General features: G+C 42.1%; 1 protein-coding gene across 22 annotated transcripts in view; it reads right to left on the reverse strand.

Moving 5' to 3' along the window:
* celf5a (cugbp, Elav-like family member 5a) overlaps positions 1-17,036 on the reverse strand; it is a 168,374-nt gene that overhangs the window by 56,979 nt on the left and 94,359 nt on the right. The window lies entirely within an intron of this gene.

The following is a 17,036-nucleotide window of genomic DNA, read 5'->3' on the forward strand; positions in this document are numbered from 1 at the left end:
ATAAAATATGGGCAGTTCGCTGTTAATGCTTAAACACTGCTTATTGGCATGTGCTGTAGTGGCCTTTTGCAGTGTTTTTTTTTTAAATGCCTTTGTTATGTTTTTTTCTTGATTTGTATATCTTTGCAACAGCTGAGTATTCCCCAACTACACCTAACCCATAAACATTGTTGGAGGAAAATGTATTATACATGTATTTCCCCAATAGAGCTATAATAAAAAGCAGGGACAACCTATCATGATGAGTGCCGACAGTGGTCCAGACCTATGTGGTGCCTGCGCCCCCTCCAGATGTTCACACACTGTATCATACAGACACAGGCACGCTCTGCCCACTCGACTCAGCAGAGACTTATGTCTCAGTACACACCAAATGTCAGTGACTCATAAGTCAGATGGTATCACAACATGCTCAGAACTGCACATACACATACACACACACACACACACATGCACACACACACTAGTTTGTCAGCCTTCGGTATGGGCTTGTCACTGTCATTACCTGCTTACACTGTGGGTACATATGCCAGAACAGTTCACATATATCCTTCAAGGATAAAGCAAACACCAGGGTTTATCTTAACATATGCATTTTATCTTATTTAGAATAATACAGCACTTTCACAAGTATTTATCCAAAATAATAATCCACAATTCATGAATGCATTTTTCTACCACAATCGATGTATTCAGCTAAATATTCTGGCTCTAAATTTCCAAATCTTTTCAATCTTTCAAGAATAAGTAAGGTTACACTATCCTCTTACACACAGTCTACTTCCTTTAGATTTTGTTTATAAATTTGATTAAAACCACACTTTTTTTCCATTCCCAGGTTTCCTTAAAACATACCAAAAAAAAGTCCTGTGAAAACTGCATATTTCTCAAAAAGCACAGCCCACCTGTCACAGGGTACTGAGCCTTTCTTGGTTTTGCTTGAGAGCCTAGCAGGTTGAGAATACAGAATCCTTAAGGATGGGGGGATGGATGGACAGAGGAATGAAGGAATGCGGGGTGATAGAGGTCTCCCAGCTGTCTAAGACCCCGACTCGTCCCAACACACTGGTTCCCACTAATGACCAGAGGCCCTGAATTCCTCCAACTCCCCTGGGACAACAGCTGCTGCCATGCCCAGCTTCTCTGCAGGCTTTGAAGGGGATGTGGCAGCACTTGAGCTGGATGCACTCCTGCCTAGCAGAGCAGCAACCCAGGGACGGAGACAGACATGCATGTTGTGCCAGCAGGGTGGCTAAGCCTGCTGAAACCCTATCCATCCAATTACTCCTTCTGAATGCCAAGCTGGTTCTCTAATGGAGAAACTGGGGACCACACACTGTTAGGTCCACTCACAGGTTTACAGATTTTACAGGTAGGTAGTAATATTCCCACTCCAGACCATTTTTTATGTCCATTTTGACAGTTGGAACTACATGGGAGAAAAAAAAAGTTCAGTTTGATTCTCACGAACCAATTTGTTTAAAATGACAAATTCCTTTTAGAGCTCTTACTTCTCTGTCGTCCATCCACTCACACATAGCCTCTGGTTAGGCTTACCCTTTAGACTATTTGCAGAGAGAGAAACTGCTGTATAGAAAAGTAGTTAAAATGTCCAGACTAGAGGGGGTGGATGCCTATGGTTAGCCTACCTAATAATTCTGGCCACGTTCCTACTGTTCAGATAAGCAGCACAGTGCCTCCAGTGAGCCTTCTCTCCATCGACGGCATACATATACTTTAACACAGCTAATTTGTGCAAGTCTTGCAGCACTTGCACACCATTTAGAGATACACTTCAGATTTCACTAGAGAACCAGTGGACCGTATGGCAGGATGGAGGTCAGAATAAATAGAGCTGCTACAGCCCAGGAGAAATAAATTTAAAATGTGTATTGTTTCAGCAACCACTGTTCTCTGTCAAAGCTGGTGAAGTAGCAATCACTATTACTGCTATTGCAAATGTACTGTAGCAGCTGTGGGTAAATACAGTAAAATGGGAATAGTTTTCCTTTGCCACAGAGCCAACCCAAATACTTACATCTAATTAAGGCCTTTTATTTAATACCTGAGCTTTTCTATAGTATTTTTTAAAACCATAGGATCCCAACGAATTGAATCACAGAGAAATAAAGAATTACAGGGTGAGAAAATTCATTTTGTTACATGTGACAGCTTCTGGTCTTTTCTTTTTTTTCCCCTGTGTTTACAAAACAATTTGTGGGAGTCCACTGAACCAACTTTCCTCTAACAATGTGTTATCAGACAGAGAAAAACAAGAGAGAATCAATAAGACCTGTGGTCATGTATAATTTGCAGGGCCAGCACCTGGCTGCCAACAAATAAAGATTTTTTTTCCTGCACGTTGCATTCAAGGATATTGGACAATTTCGTTGGAGGTAGGCGGCTATTTTCAACAAATCCTGGCTGCAGGTCAGCTGAAATGATTGAATCTCTGTAAGCTCTGCGGGTGCACACAGCACTGTCCCCAAGTAAACAGTGTTCTCTACACTTTTTGTGTGTATGTATGTTTATATCCATGTACAAGCTCAGCTGAGACACACTGACAAACGGCACCTTGTATAAGTCATAGCCAAACCACATTGGTAGTAAAATAAATCTTTTTAATTGCATGGATAGTAGTATGTGATTCTCAGCATTTTTTGTCTGCGTATAATTTTCTTCTAACCATGCACTATGTGATCATGTTTGTGTGTGTGTGTGTGTGTTGTCGGGTTGGTTGGCAGGCTGTGAGGCTGCAATGGCTAGTCGGAGAGCTCTTCTCCCTGAACCAGCTGGGCCCTGCTGCTTCCCTCCAAAGCAGTCAGTGCAGACCACATGGTCTCACCCCCACTCTGAAAGGTGCCATTAAGCCTCACACAGCTAGACACACATGGGCATGCATATTAGCAGACAGACACACACAGAATAACACACTGACTGTGCACTGCAGTCGTCACACAAAAACATTCAAAGAAACACCTTCTGCTGTCCACACAGAAAACTCGGTGGCAGTAAAATAACCTGTTCAACTGAACCATCCATTAACAGCAATTTTAGCCAGCCAAAACATGTACATACTGTATATCAAAACATCATCCAAAGTAAGTAAGAAATGACAGCAATATATATACCCTACCCTTAGCCATCAACAGTTTGTCAGTCTGTATCTGGAAGTCCCACAGGATCTTAGCTCAGTCATTCTCCACCATCTTTGGAGGTGTGTCCCATTTTGACCTCGGGACCTCCAGCCCATCCTCGGCACAGATGTTCCTGTACACTATGCCGGCCATTTGGTTATGGCGTTCCACATATGCGCTGCCTGCTCGCATTTTACAACCTACTGTTATGTGCTGGGGTCCTGCCTGGTGTGGTAGACCCCAGTTTCTATTGATCTTGCGCTCAGGGCCTGTTCTTGTGCTGCTATGATTAGTGCCTCTGTGCTTTCTTTCAGTCCAGCCTTTTCCATACATATATATATATATATATATATAAATATATATACACACACATATGCTTTCCTATGTTTAATGTAGTGAATATATTCAGTGTCTACTATGTAATTGGGCTCCAAAATGTGGTTTCTGTATTTTGTTTGCATTCTGTTTATAGTAGATTTTGAGCTCTATTAATACATTTGACTTCATTTAAAAATGATTTAAATAGAATGATTTGTGTATGTTGGTATCAGAAAATAAGTATATATATGAATAATATCAATTATGATATACCTCTATTCTTGCACTCTATGCATGATTTTATACAGAAAATCTAATATATTCTGTTTTGTGCAAAGAAAAATGCCATATTGGTAATTTGCATTGTCAACAGTGTTATTAAGCAAAACAGTTCTCAGACTTTCAGTCTCTCTGAATGAGGACACTGAGGTGGACAGAGAAAAAGAGATGTGTTCTGGAGTAAAAGGCAAAGAGGAAGGTGAGAAGAGCAAGTGCAAGATGCTGGGAGGTCCATGTCACATGGTGGGCCCCAGGACCTTGTGATGGAGGTAGCACACTTCCCCTGAGCTACATTTACCCTTTAACTGCAGTCAGGCGGGTAGACTGAGTGGACAGAGGTAGGTGGGGGAGTGTGGGGCACAGAGGGAATAAGAGGGGAAGCGAGACGAGTGAGCTGGAGAGAGAAATGTAGCATTGAATTCTAATGTCAGATCAGAACTGAGCAGAGATCTCTGCTAGCAGCGCACGAACATACATCTGTATCAAGGGTAAAATATTGTGATCTATGATTATTCCCTCTTTCACCTTTCATTAATGTCATCCAGATAGAAGGGAAGGCAGCTTGACATGCATGCAGAAGCGCAGAAAGGCTTTTACAGACACATGGGTGAGATAGCCCAGAATTTTGACAGAACCCTTTGTTTCATCTGTGTTAGTGCTGTACATTACTGCTCTGCATCTGTAGGTCACATTCATTTCATACTGAGATGGAGCTTCATGTGGACTGTTTTCACCTTTTTATGTTCTGTTTGTGGGCTTGGGTGATAAGAATGGAAATGAATTGCCATCACCATGTGCAATAAAAACAGAAAGCACATTAATATGTGGGTTAGAAGAAAAATCACATGAAAGCACAATCACAAACACATAACCACTATAGAATATGGACTCACTACATGGAGAATAGAAAAAAACAAAGAAATGAAAAAGAGCAGGGCAAGTTGAGTTTAAGACTCTGCGATACTGTTGAACTAATCTTCACAATACCCAGAATGATTTCTGATTGATTGATAAATATCATTATATGTCAAATACTGCAAAATCTCAACTAAAATAAATAGATTTCCAAAGCAGCAAAAATCGTTCTTCTGTTATGTGTTTCATGTGTAAAACAAAAACTTCAATACCTAATTTTGTTAGCTTTTAACTGAAGCTTTCTCTTAACCATTCATTTGACAAAGGGAAGTTGTGAATTTCTTTAAGGATAATGAAAAAATTATATAATCAAGATATAGTGTAACTCAAATGAAACTCCATAAGTCACAATGCCTTATTTCCCAGTTCTTTGCTGGGGTGTGGAAAAAATGATCATGATAGGTTTTGCACTTTGTTTATTATAATGGAATGGTACTAATAAAATCCTGTTTCACTGTTGTGCAGGGATCCCATTTCTCTGGATAAATAATTCAGATTGTACATGCTGGGAGGCCAAGAATAGATCCCTAAAATAACAGGAGGATGGAGGGATGGAGGATGAGTGGGGGATAGCAAATAGGATGACAACTATCCAAGAAGGCTGACAGCCAGCGAGCCCAGCACTTCGACATCTCTCAGCATCTCAAGCTTCAGTCCCTCCTTGACCTGGAAAAAGGAGCATCTCCGATGCAATTGCTGTACCAGCTATCATTTCACCCACCATGTAGCCAAAAAGATGCCATCCTCCTGTTTTACTTCTCTTAGTCCCAGATTTAATATGTTCCTCCTGTCATTGGCTGATGCCCCTACTGTCAGATTGGTCTTGTTAAACTGAGCTTCCATAGATTAAGAGAACTGATCAGATTAGGATTCCAAATCGCCTCCCAAAAGTAGCCCTCCCTCCAGCAGTTGGAGTAAGATGGTAGTGCTTTAAGGTTTCACCTTAACATTCAGGAATCAATCCCTGCTTCCAGTTCAGCGTATTAAGTTGATGTGTGCTAGTAGTTCAGGCAGGCAGCTGTCGAGGGCTGTACCTTTCCCTAAAGCACATTGTGCCTGCACTGCTCCCTGATTCCCTGATAACATTAATGCCAGGCAGATGTCCCTGAACTAGTCCAGACATTTTCTTAATATTAGAGTTGTAGACTGGCCTCTTTTCTTTGCCCCTGCCGAATTTCTTGACAATCTCCTGTGGCTTTTAAGAGCAACACAATATTGACCCACAATATCTTCCACATCAACAACAGCTGAGCCATTCACTTCCCTAATGGTAGGAAAATCAATAGGTAACGGATGGGCTTATTTATATTTCAAGCAATGATGTGTCATGTTTTGGGTTATGTGACAAGTTTATTGCTGTTGAGGGATAGTGAGGATGCGAAGATGGGAAATATAATAATGAAAAAAAAAACTTCTGTGGATCTGTATCAGCTGTTACCGGTTCACAGCACACAAAACGGCTGTTGCAGATGTGGATCTCTTCCTTATCAAGACACCGCCCCATCTTCATCATTAGTCTGAATCCAGCTCAGCTGATAATCTACTATGAAAAGGCAGTTTGGTCCCTTAGATCTCACCCAATACCACCTCCACTATTAAAGTTCTCTTTGAAGTCCACATTCTATAAAATTGGTTCAAGTGTCAGGTCAGAGTTCCCACAGCCAAAAGTACAGCGGTCATTTGAAGTTTCTTTCTACTTATTCCCCAGTGTAACCTCTGCTGTCTTTGTATTCTTTAGCGGCAGCCCTCTTCATGTTTTTTGCAAAGAGGCAATCAGAATGCCCTGTGTTTGGACCCGGCCACAAGCCTCTACGAAGTGAAGTGTCTGGGTATACGCTTATTAACTTCTTTGCACTGAGACCCATTCGCCAATCATCCTTGACAATGTCAGTTCGCCTGATTGACCCATCAATGAGAGGGAGCCAGGGGAAAGTCAACAGAGTAAGGAAAAAAGAATAAAGGAAAGAAAAGACAAACAAAGCACACATAAAGGGAGAGGATAAACCTGGCAACGTAAGATCTAAGGGATCAGGTCAAAGAAAAAAAAAAAATAGGGTAAGCTTAAAAAAAAACAAAAAAAAACAACACATACTCACATTACAAGTTACCATGAACCATGGCAAGGCCAGGGCTGCCAGAGCATACCCACATCAATACTTCAGGGCTTTTGTGTTGTAATAATAACTCAGTGAGGAATAGACATTTACAGACACACGCACACACCAATAGTTATGAATAATGTTAAAACACTCATTCTTCCTTCATGCACCAAAGCAAAGGTTACCCCAATCATCTTTTTGACTGCTACAGTTTTACAGCTCCAGAATGACTGCTTTTCTCTCCATTACCTCTGCACTCGTTTGACTGGCAGATGGGTGGAAAGACTGTGAATGGAGAGTGGGCGGGTGGGTAATCACAGGACCGTGTGTCACAGTGCATGTGTGTTCGTGGCACTATTTGTCGCCTCAGCAAGTGAAATGGTAAAGGCAGGTGAAACATGGCTAGGCCTAATTTAAAAGCCTCTTTATGGTGCCCATTGAACCAACGTTGGCATTCCCTAATGATGCATCACAGACGCGCGCTGCTCCTCGCCACCCCTGTGTCCTATGTCCTTGTCTGCTGTCATTACTTTAGGCTGCAAATGTTTAAGTCAGACTTAGACATAACAATAGACAGCTGAACTTCTAACAGGTTGAATATTCGACTAAGTTCTGTATTCTTTGGCATGCAGGAGTACTAATCTCATTTTAATCCACTGCCTCCATATCTGTGCTGGAATCATTTAGTTGGAGCAGGTGTCCTTTCCAGTCCAATGGTAGTATGACACAGTGATTTAAGTGAATGGTATGGATTGACAGCAAGAGAGACAGAGGGTGATAAGAGAGACTAATGACATTAATATGCTGTGATGGACAGATAAAGGAGATGTTAGATTGGAGGAACAGACATGGGGACCTACATTATTACAGGTACTGAATCTAAAGGCAGGTTTAATTTTACACCTGATTGTTTTCTCTCTAACTTTCTGCTGCTGAAACCGGCTTATACATGTTCAGCTTAAATGCTCACTCCAAAATCTGTTAATATGATCATGCATGCACCAAATATGTAAAAGTTTGAGTTTATAAAATATTCAAATATATAAGCTGGTATTTTCAAATATCTGAAGGTGGCATGTTAAAATATTTAGTTTTACGATACTGTAGAGTTCTACTAACATTTTCATAGTGAAATTATGGTGTAAAAATTTTAAAAAAGCATTACCATTGTTTTGACTTTGAGATTTATATTGATTGGAAAGGTACATTAAGCCTGCACGAGTTTGTGTGTGCACATTTGCTTGACTGCATGTGTCTCCAGTCTACTCTTTAATCTCCTCCCATCTGCTGGTGGACCTCCCCTCCCTGTTCTAAGGCATGCCGTGCCCCACCCAATCTGCCAAGCCTGACCTCACCGTTTGTATAAGTGTGTGTATGTGTGTGTATATAGTGGGTTGCTTGATGAGCATGGTTCCTTATGAAGTGGTATCATTAAAGCAGAAAGAAGGAGCAAACGGGTGATTGCAGTGATTTGGCAGAGGTTGCACAATCTGTCCTCCAATCAGAGCCCTTGCCTGGCCTCCAGTTCCAATGCAATCACAGAGCACTAAGTCCACTGAACATGGACACAAACACACACACACACACACACACTGTAGTTTGTCAGCCTTCGGTATTGGCTTGTCACTGTCATTACCTGCTTACACTGTGGGTACATATGCCAGAACAGTTCACATCAGCATGTAACTTCTAATAGAAATAGAGAAGTTTTTCAATTAAAATACACAAAGTTTATTATTGTTTAATTAAGCATATGCTGTATTTTTAATTCAAATCTGTAAGAATCACTTTTTTCTTCTTTTTTTTTTTAAAATCAAGTTAAATTGAATTTAGGATTACAAAAAGATCTTTAACAGAATAAGTCTAAAGCAAAACCAGGTCTAGACTGCTTTTCTCCTAATGTACTTGTTTTAGGTGACTGGAAATGAAATGTCCAATAAAATTAAACAGTTCACAAAATAAAGTCAAGCCTTGAAAAGGGCAACTTTCTTACCCTTCTCCATGCCACTGTATAGAGTAGGAGTTCTAAGTAAGTTCAGATAGGTTCTATCTAAGTAGAGTTACATAGCAAGCTTCTTTGATTATCGAGCATGCACTGTAAATAGAAGATACTGTGTGTGTTATAGTGAGATTAGTTTTGTTATTCCAGAAAACACCTAACAGACAATAAATTATCAAATAAACAAGAAAATTTGCCAGACACAGTTAATAATTGACATGTAATACATTTTTTATTAACATGCTTTGTTTCTAGTCTCAGCCTTTACTCCACTATAACCCACAACAGCATGTTGCAAAAATCTAATAATGGCCCATTTTATTATCCTTAATTCTCTTTGCAGTCATGTTAAGATCTGAGACTATCTATGTATTATGGTTGAAACATTAATGTGCTACATTTTCATGGCACAGAACTTAGGATTCCTTACTTTCCCAGCAGCCTGAACTACTGTACATTGCTTGTATGTTCTCATATGTTCAAAGACTACTGAGAAATGAACAAGAGAGAGACAAAGAACGAGAAAGAGAAAATTATAATGTAGAGAATTGAGCTCTAAATTGATCTGCAGTCTTTCTGTCTGTCACAAAAGCATGTTCTAGCAAAGGTGTTCTAATGAGAATGACAGACAAGATGCATATGGGGGCTGTCCCTTCCCCATATTCATCCCTCTCTGAAAGAAGACAAGTTTGTTTCTCAAGGTGATTGTTGCAGTGATAAGGGAGAAGGTGTTATTAAGGGTGACAGCGGAGGGGCTTAGAGGCAGTGGCTGACTGGATAACCTTGTCCCTATCCCCGCCTCGCTTCCTTCTGCATGAACATCACCACCGCTGGCCTGCCCTGCCTGCTTGCTCGTCTGAACACAATCTGCTGGCTGGAATTACCTCCAGGCCCCAGGAAAACTAAACATGATTTCTGACCTTTCCTTTCTGTGTTCAACAGTAACCTTTGCTGATCCGCCTGTGCTACGAGACCATTGCAACGAACATGGAACGTAGTGGAGGTGATTTTATTATTTTTTTAAAGGGTGCATGAGGATGAATGTGTGTTTAGAAGCATTTCTGTATGCATGCATATTCACAAGTAACTGCAACATAGCATCAAATGAAGGCCTGCAATAGTGAGGTTTACAATATCCAAATTTTTTTTGTCAGCAATTACGTTTGCAGTGTTGGGAGAACTTGTGCTCTTGTTCATGCTGTGTTATTATCAGGTGTTCCACTCACTTTGTCTACCCCTTGTAAGTTTGCTACTACTTCAGTCTGTGTATGTGCTGACTGAGTGTACCACAGAAGCTGCACTAATAGTGTATTTTGTTGGAAATAGAGTAAGAGACACTGTTTGCAGAAATATTGCATCTTTTAAGTATATAAATCCATTACATCATCACTCTATGTTCTCTTGTTGTTCTTTGCTGTGTCAGCAAGTTTTGCATCAGCGTTATCGTTAGTAGTTTGTTAGATAAGGCTAATTGATCTCCACCTACCAAGTGTATTAGCGAACTGTGATCTACTTCTTCCATTGACTCTGCATAACTCCTACAGCCTCAGCACAATCTGACCCTCAGGAGCAAAACACAATCCCTACAGAAATGATTTCATCATCTCTTTCTCTCTGTTTGTCTGTTGTTCTCCTGCTTTCTCTCCTCTTGTCTGCCATCCATAAACCTAATTCACCCCCACCCCTCCCCACTTTGAAACAAACTGGTTTGTGCTGATGTGAGGGTAAATTTAAGAGCTTACAGGCAGAATGGCCTGAACATCCCAGGCTGGATTGGTGGAGTTAGCTGACTGAACTCTAGCACAGGCCCGTGTATCAGTATTGTTTGTGTAAGAGCAGCAGAGGGGATTTGGAGTGTGAGCTCTGAATGTGTGACCCACAGCTGGCCTTACCATTGGATTAGCTCACCGTGATCCCCACAACCTCTGAACATGCTCCCTACTATTGCAAGATCTCTCCATTTATGCCCAGCCAAGTATCCTGTGACCAGTAATCTATAGTTTTTTCTTTCCAAAGGGAGAAGACAGATTGTTCATCTTTTTACTTTGCCCCTGGTACCCCTCCCTCTTGCTGGTTTGTCAACCCTTTTCTGTTTATTTTATACTTGTTCCCCTCTTTCAGTGTCTCAGAACAAATTCCTTACTTTTACCTCTCTACTCTCACCATTCATCTTTTCCTCCCTCATTCCTCTCCCTCTAACTACCCCTCTATCCTTCATTCTAGAGGGGATCAGTGGAGCTTAGAGGCCTTCCTGCTTGGTTCATTACTGAGCTGCTCTGACATGGGGAGCTCGTCTCTCTAGTAAGAAAAAGAGAACACCACTGATGTTTAATACATGGACCACTCTGTTGTCTTTTACGCCAGATAAATTCATCATCAAAAACTGAGTGCAGAACAGCAACAGAGCATGTAGCCCTGCTCTCTCAATCTAGATTCCCAATCATTTTTTTTTTTGTCCTCTCCATTAAACACATTGCCTCTCGCTCTCTCTTTGTGCCGTCACATCTCAGTGAACTGGAGCAAACCTTTTCATTGTCCTTCAGTTGAAGTAAACACACAAACACAATGCAGTGCTGCCTTTTGGCCTGCAACATGAAACACAGCTCATGAAAAGAAAACTGACCGTTTTCATTTAACATATGTGTAAAGGAAAAGTTATGCTGGGGATGCCCCTGTGTGAGTGTTTCTTTTAGGATCTACATCCAGCTTTCCACTGCATCTGTGTGTGTGTTTGCATGGAAAAGGAGAGTGTGTATGTGTGTCAGGGCCTTATGGGTATGTGGTTGCCTGTTTGTCCTCTCTGTGTGGGTGTCCATGTGTGGGTGGCAGGCCTGCCTTCATAATGCCAGAGCCTGTTTCTAATCCAGGCCTCCTCAGTGGGCTGTAGCTCAACTGTGCCAGGCAGGCCTGTTGCAACACCAACAGAGCCCCAGCTGACAGCTAGCCTGTTCCTATCTCTGCTTTCTGGACAATCTCACAACTTTAACAAAGGGTTAAGCTGTGAAGTGAGAAGAGTCATGAAGGGATGCAGAAATCCAGCTTTTGCATCAAAAACTATTTAGCCTGTGAGCACGACAGGTCTTTTAAGATTAACCAAAAAAAAATTCTATAAACGAGAAAATCAAATGAAATGACAGCCCATAAAAATGGAAACAAGAAGGGACAGATAGTAATGCTGAAATGTTAAGGGGGTGCAGCTGATAAAGGGTTTAGAATGAAATCAAAGTGGTAAAAGCTGTTTTATCCTGTGTAAGGACGCCAAGCCCTCTAAGGAGGCACTGAGCAGCCCTTCAAAAATGAAATATCAGCAGCAGTCAGTGCCAGTCATCAGTGCCATGTGTGATGGAAAATCAATCTATTTCATATCAGAGGCCTGTGAGGAGAAAACAAGAGAGACAGGTCCCTGCTGGCTCTGCGCTGCGCCTCTTTAAACGTCTCCCTAGCAGAAACATCCCAGAATGGTCTGCGTCATCAGTGACGGAGACATGCACAGTGCTGGTGGCTCAATGTGTAACTACTGCGGTTCTGCTAGATTAGGTAGGTGATTGGCCATTAATATTCATTTCACAGTGTGTCTTTGTTAGGCGGCAGCAGGGGCTGACAGAGTGTTTGGATGGATTTACTCTACCGTTTATTTCACTTTTATTTCTATAGCCTATGCGGTTTTCTGATATGTCTTCAATGAAGCCCAGTGGCTTGATGTGCTGTAATTTTTACTGCTTTGTTCTTCGTGTCTGATAAGGCGAAAGTTAGAAAGATTTTTAACTGAAAACTGTTTTGATCTGCTTTGATCCAATGTCCAAGTGTCATCAAGTACTAGTTAGAAAAATCTATTCTATTGTCTTCCTCTGATGATTATAGTAAAGCGGTTTCCATTTTTCACTGTAACAGCGTACACTGTTCTGGACTGAGCCAGTCTGGTCTTAATAACAGCAGAGACTTACTCCTGGAGGAGTGTAGGTCCAGGAGGTCTTTCCCTAAGGGATGGCCAGCCTGGCACAGGTGAGTTGACCTGTCCTCTCCATAATGAGATTAAGGGACTAATTAGTATGACTGTGTGTTGTAGTGTGGCTGTGTACACTGAGGACTACATGCCTCCTATTGGACTAGGAGTGTGGCCCATAAGGGAGCTGACCAGATTCAATCTGTTCTTGGTGTCCCTCCTCCACTGCACTGAGAAGCTAATTAATAGTTTTTGTATCCACTTGTATTCCAGTTCCTGTACACCACACTGAGTTATTGATCTGGATTTTGGCAACAGCAGATGAAAAAGGATCAAAATACCAAAAATGTAATGTTGGCAGTTTTGACAGTGTGAAATACTGACAGTAATAAGTAATCAGTAATCAGTACAGTAATCCAGTTCTTCATGCTTGACATGCTTGAGACCCTTTCTTGGATGCTCTCATGTTACTACCCTGCCACTGGGAGTAGACGTTGGATGGTTCAATGGAGAACACCCTGTTTATTCTCCTTTCTTCTATGTCTCTGGTGTACCTCATATATATATATATATATACCTCATTTATATATATATATATATATATATAAATAAATTTCCCTTCTCACCCCTATGGGTGGTGTGTGTGTCTTCCTCAATCTTGCGTCCTCTACCAGAGGCCTGGGAGTTTGAGGGTTCTTCGCAGTATCTTAGCTGTTCCTAGCACTGCGCTCTTCTGAACTGAGAGCTCTGATGTTGTTCCTGGGATCTGCTGGAGCCACTCTCCCAGTTTGAAGGTCACAAAGCTTCTCATGTTCAAGCTTCTCATGTTTCAGGCTTCTCATGTTCCTTCTTTCTGATGTTGCTTTCACTTGGGATTGCTACATCTACCACTACGCCTTTCTTCTGTGGTCCTCTACTATGTCCGTTTGGTTAGCCATCACCTGTTTGTCGGTCTGTGTCTGGAATTCCCACAGGATCTTAGCTCGGTCATTCTCCACCACTTTTGGAGGTGTGTCCCATCTTGACTTTGGGACCTCCAGCCCATACTCAGCACAGATATTCCTGTACACTATGCCAGCCACTTGGTTATAGCGTTCCATGTATGCCCTGCCTGCTAGCATCTTACAACCTGCTTGCATGTGTGTTATGTGGATTGTCTCGGGCATCGTTGCACTGTCTGCACCTGGGGTCCTGCCTGGTTTGGTAGACCCCAGCCTCTATTGATCTTGTGCTCAGGGCCTGTTCTTGTGCTGCTATAATTAGTGCCTCTGTGCTGTCTTTTAGTCCCACTTTTTCCAGCGACTGGTAGGACTTTTTCATATCAGCCACTCCTTCTATTTGTCGGTGGTACATACCATGCAGTGGTTTGTCCTGCCATGATGGTTCTTGCTCCTCTTTCTCTGCATCGGGTTTCTGTTGCCTGACATATTCACTAAGTATTCCATCACTCTGGGCCATCTTCCTGATGTACTCATGGATCTTTGCTGTTTCATCTTGAATGGGGACTCTGATGCTCACCAGTCCTTGGCCTCCTTCCTTCCTCTTAGTGTACAGTCTCAGGATGCTGGATTTGTGGTGAAACCATCCATGCATTGTTAGGAGCTTCCTTGTCTTGATATCAGTTGCTTCTCTTTTGGCCAGCTTATTATGCCAGCGGGGTATCTGATGACCGGCAGGGTGTAGGTGTTGATGGCTTGGACCTTGTTCTTCCCATTTAACTGACTTCTTAGGACTTGTCTTACTCTCTGTAGGTATTTGGCTGTGGCGGCTTTCCTTGTGGCTTCTTCTTGGTTCCCATTTGCCTGTGAGATTCCAAGGTACTTGTAGCTTCTCTCAACATCCGCTATGCTGCCTTCTGGAAGTTCAACTTCTTCAGTCCTGACAACCTTCCCTCTCTTTGTTATCATCCGACCACACTTATCCAGGCCGAATGACATTCCAATGTTGTTTGCGTATATACTGGTGGTGTGAATCAGTGAGTCGATGTCTCGCTCAATCCTGGTGTACAGCTTGATGTCATCCATGTACAGGAGGTGGCTGATGGTAGCTCCATTTTGTAGTCGATATCCGAAACCAGTCTTAGTGATGATCTGGCTGAGGGGTTTCAGGCCTATGAAAAACAGCAGCGGGGACAGAGCATCTCCTTGGTAGATGCCACACTTGATGGAGACTTGTGCAATCAGCTTGAGGTTGGCCACTAGGGTTGTTTTCCACAGTCCCATTGAGTTCCTTATGATGTTCTTAGAGTCTTATTGATGTTAGCTCGAGGCATTCCAAGATCCATGTGTGAGACATTGAGTCATAGGCTTTCTTGTAGTCAATCCAGGCGGTGCACAGGTTGGTCTGTGGTTGGTCTCCCTGGACTGCTCCCTTTTAGGGGTCCTTCAGGATCAGGACTGTCCTCCCTTCAGTTAGCCGCTCTGGGTGAGTCCCATCCATTAGCAGCTGTGTCATTTGAGCTGCCAGGCGCTCATGGAGTGTAGTTAGCTTCTTTAGCCAGTAGGTGTGGATCATGTCAGGCCCCGGGGCTTTCCAGTTCTTCATACTTGACATGCTTGAGACCCTTTCTTGGATGCTCTCATGTTACTACCCTGCCACTGGGAGTAGACGTTGGACGGTTCAGTGGAGAACACCGTTTATTCTCCTTTCTTCTATTTCTCTGGTGTACCTCATATATATATATATATATATGAGGCTCATATATATATATATATATATATATATATATATATATACAGTATATGTATAAAAATTTCCCTTCTCACCCCTATTGGTGGTGTGTGTTGCCTGGGAGGCCTGGGAGTTTGAGGGTTCTTCACAGTATAGGATCTGTTGGAGCCACTCTCCCAGTTTCGGGATCACAGCCCTGAGGGTGCCGATTACCACGGGGATCACTGTTGCTTTTACCTTCCACATCTTTTCTAGTTCTTCTTTCAGCCCTTGGTATTTCTGAATCTTGAGAATATTTTTTTATTTATTTATTTATTTTTTTTACAGCAAATAAAAAGCAAAAGCTTGTAGGCCATTAAGGAGCATCAGTTAACAGTAGCAAGACCAGATATGGATAAAACCAAAGTTATCTTTGCCAGTAATTATCACAGAAAGAAATCCAGGCCAGCAGATTAGAAACAAAAAGATAATCTGCAATTTAAAGCTATTACCCTTTGCACATTCCCTGTCTCCCCCTTTCCCTTCTATCTCCTAACCTGTTAAAGTCACGCTAGTGTTAGATTGCCCCTGTGGCACCACTCTGACCTGTTCATTTAAGATGATGTGCAACTCTCAGGTCTGTTCCAGCACTCATTTGTTCCTCAGTGGGGTCCCCACGGCTGGCCAATAAGAAGACCCCATACTGACCAAAGTGCCCTGGGAGCTTTAAAACCAGCCACTCACAACCAAGTAAAGAGACAGCTGAGTGTCATTGTTAATGTGGACACACAGCACCACAATGGCAAAATCAATGGAGCTATAGGGGACATCAATCTTGACAGCACAAGACCCTTTTGCTTGTCTCACCACTCCTCTTTCTCTGAAAGAATGGTTGAGTTGGGTAGGGAGAAAGAAAGAAAGAAAGAGAGAAAGAAAGAAAGAAAGAAAGAAAGAAAGAAAGAAAGAAAGAAAGAAAGAAAGAAAGAAAGAAAGAAAGAAAGAAAGAAAGAAAGAAAGAAAGAAAGCATAGAGGACAGACAGTGATCTTTATTGGCCTCCTCCATCCATCTCAAGGGGTTATGGTGTCCTTTGAAGACTGTGCATTTGACAGTCAGCCAAGTGGCCAGCCATCACCCATCCTAATTCAGCTAAAACAGGCAGAGGTAAAGCCTCAGAAGTGCAGCACAGCAGCTGTATGCAGTTGGCATTATTTGTATATTTGCTCTCCCTGCCGGTTTTTCATTTTCAAATCCCTCTCCTTCATTGCACCAGCATGGGAAAGGCTGAAAACAGCATTCTTCCATTAAATAACAAAAAGGGACTTGCTTTGTTACAGGGTGGCACATGAAATATGCACCAAAAAATAACAGTAAGGTTCATCATCTCTCCCACCTCCTCATCTCATTAACATATATGCAGATAGGCAGTGAGTAAATGGAAGCCTCCAAAATCAGAAGAGATCAAAGACGACAGAATTAAGGCCAAGTAATGAGGATCTTGGCAGGAACCCTGCAAATGTATTGATTGTTTGGCAAGCTGTACGTGATCCTGCTCCATTTCCCCCTCCCACTATACCGTTTACTCTTGTGTTTCAAATGTACACAGAGCATGCAATGTGGGCTTTAACGGGGCATTTGCGCAGCTATGGTTCCAGTATTGAGCTTAATCACTATGTAATTTACAGTGCAATGATAATG

Source organism: Mastacembelus armatus, chromosome 4, assembly GCF_900324485.2.
Source record: "Mastacembelus armatus chromosome 4, fMasArm1.2, whole genome shotgun sequence".
NCBI classification, from domain to species: Eukaryota; Metazoa; Chordata; class Actinopteri; order Synbranchiformes; family Mastacembelidae; genus Mastacembelus; species Mastacembelus armatus.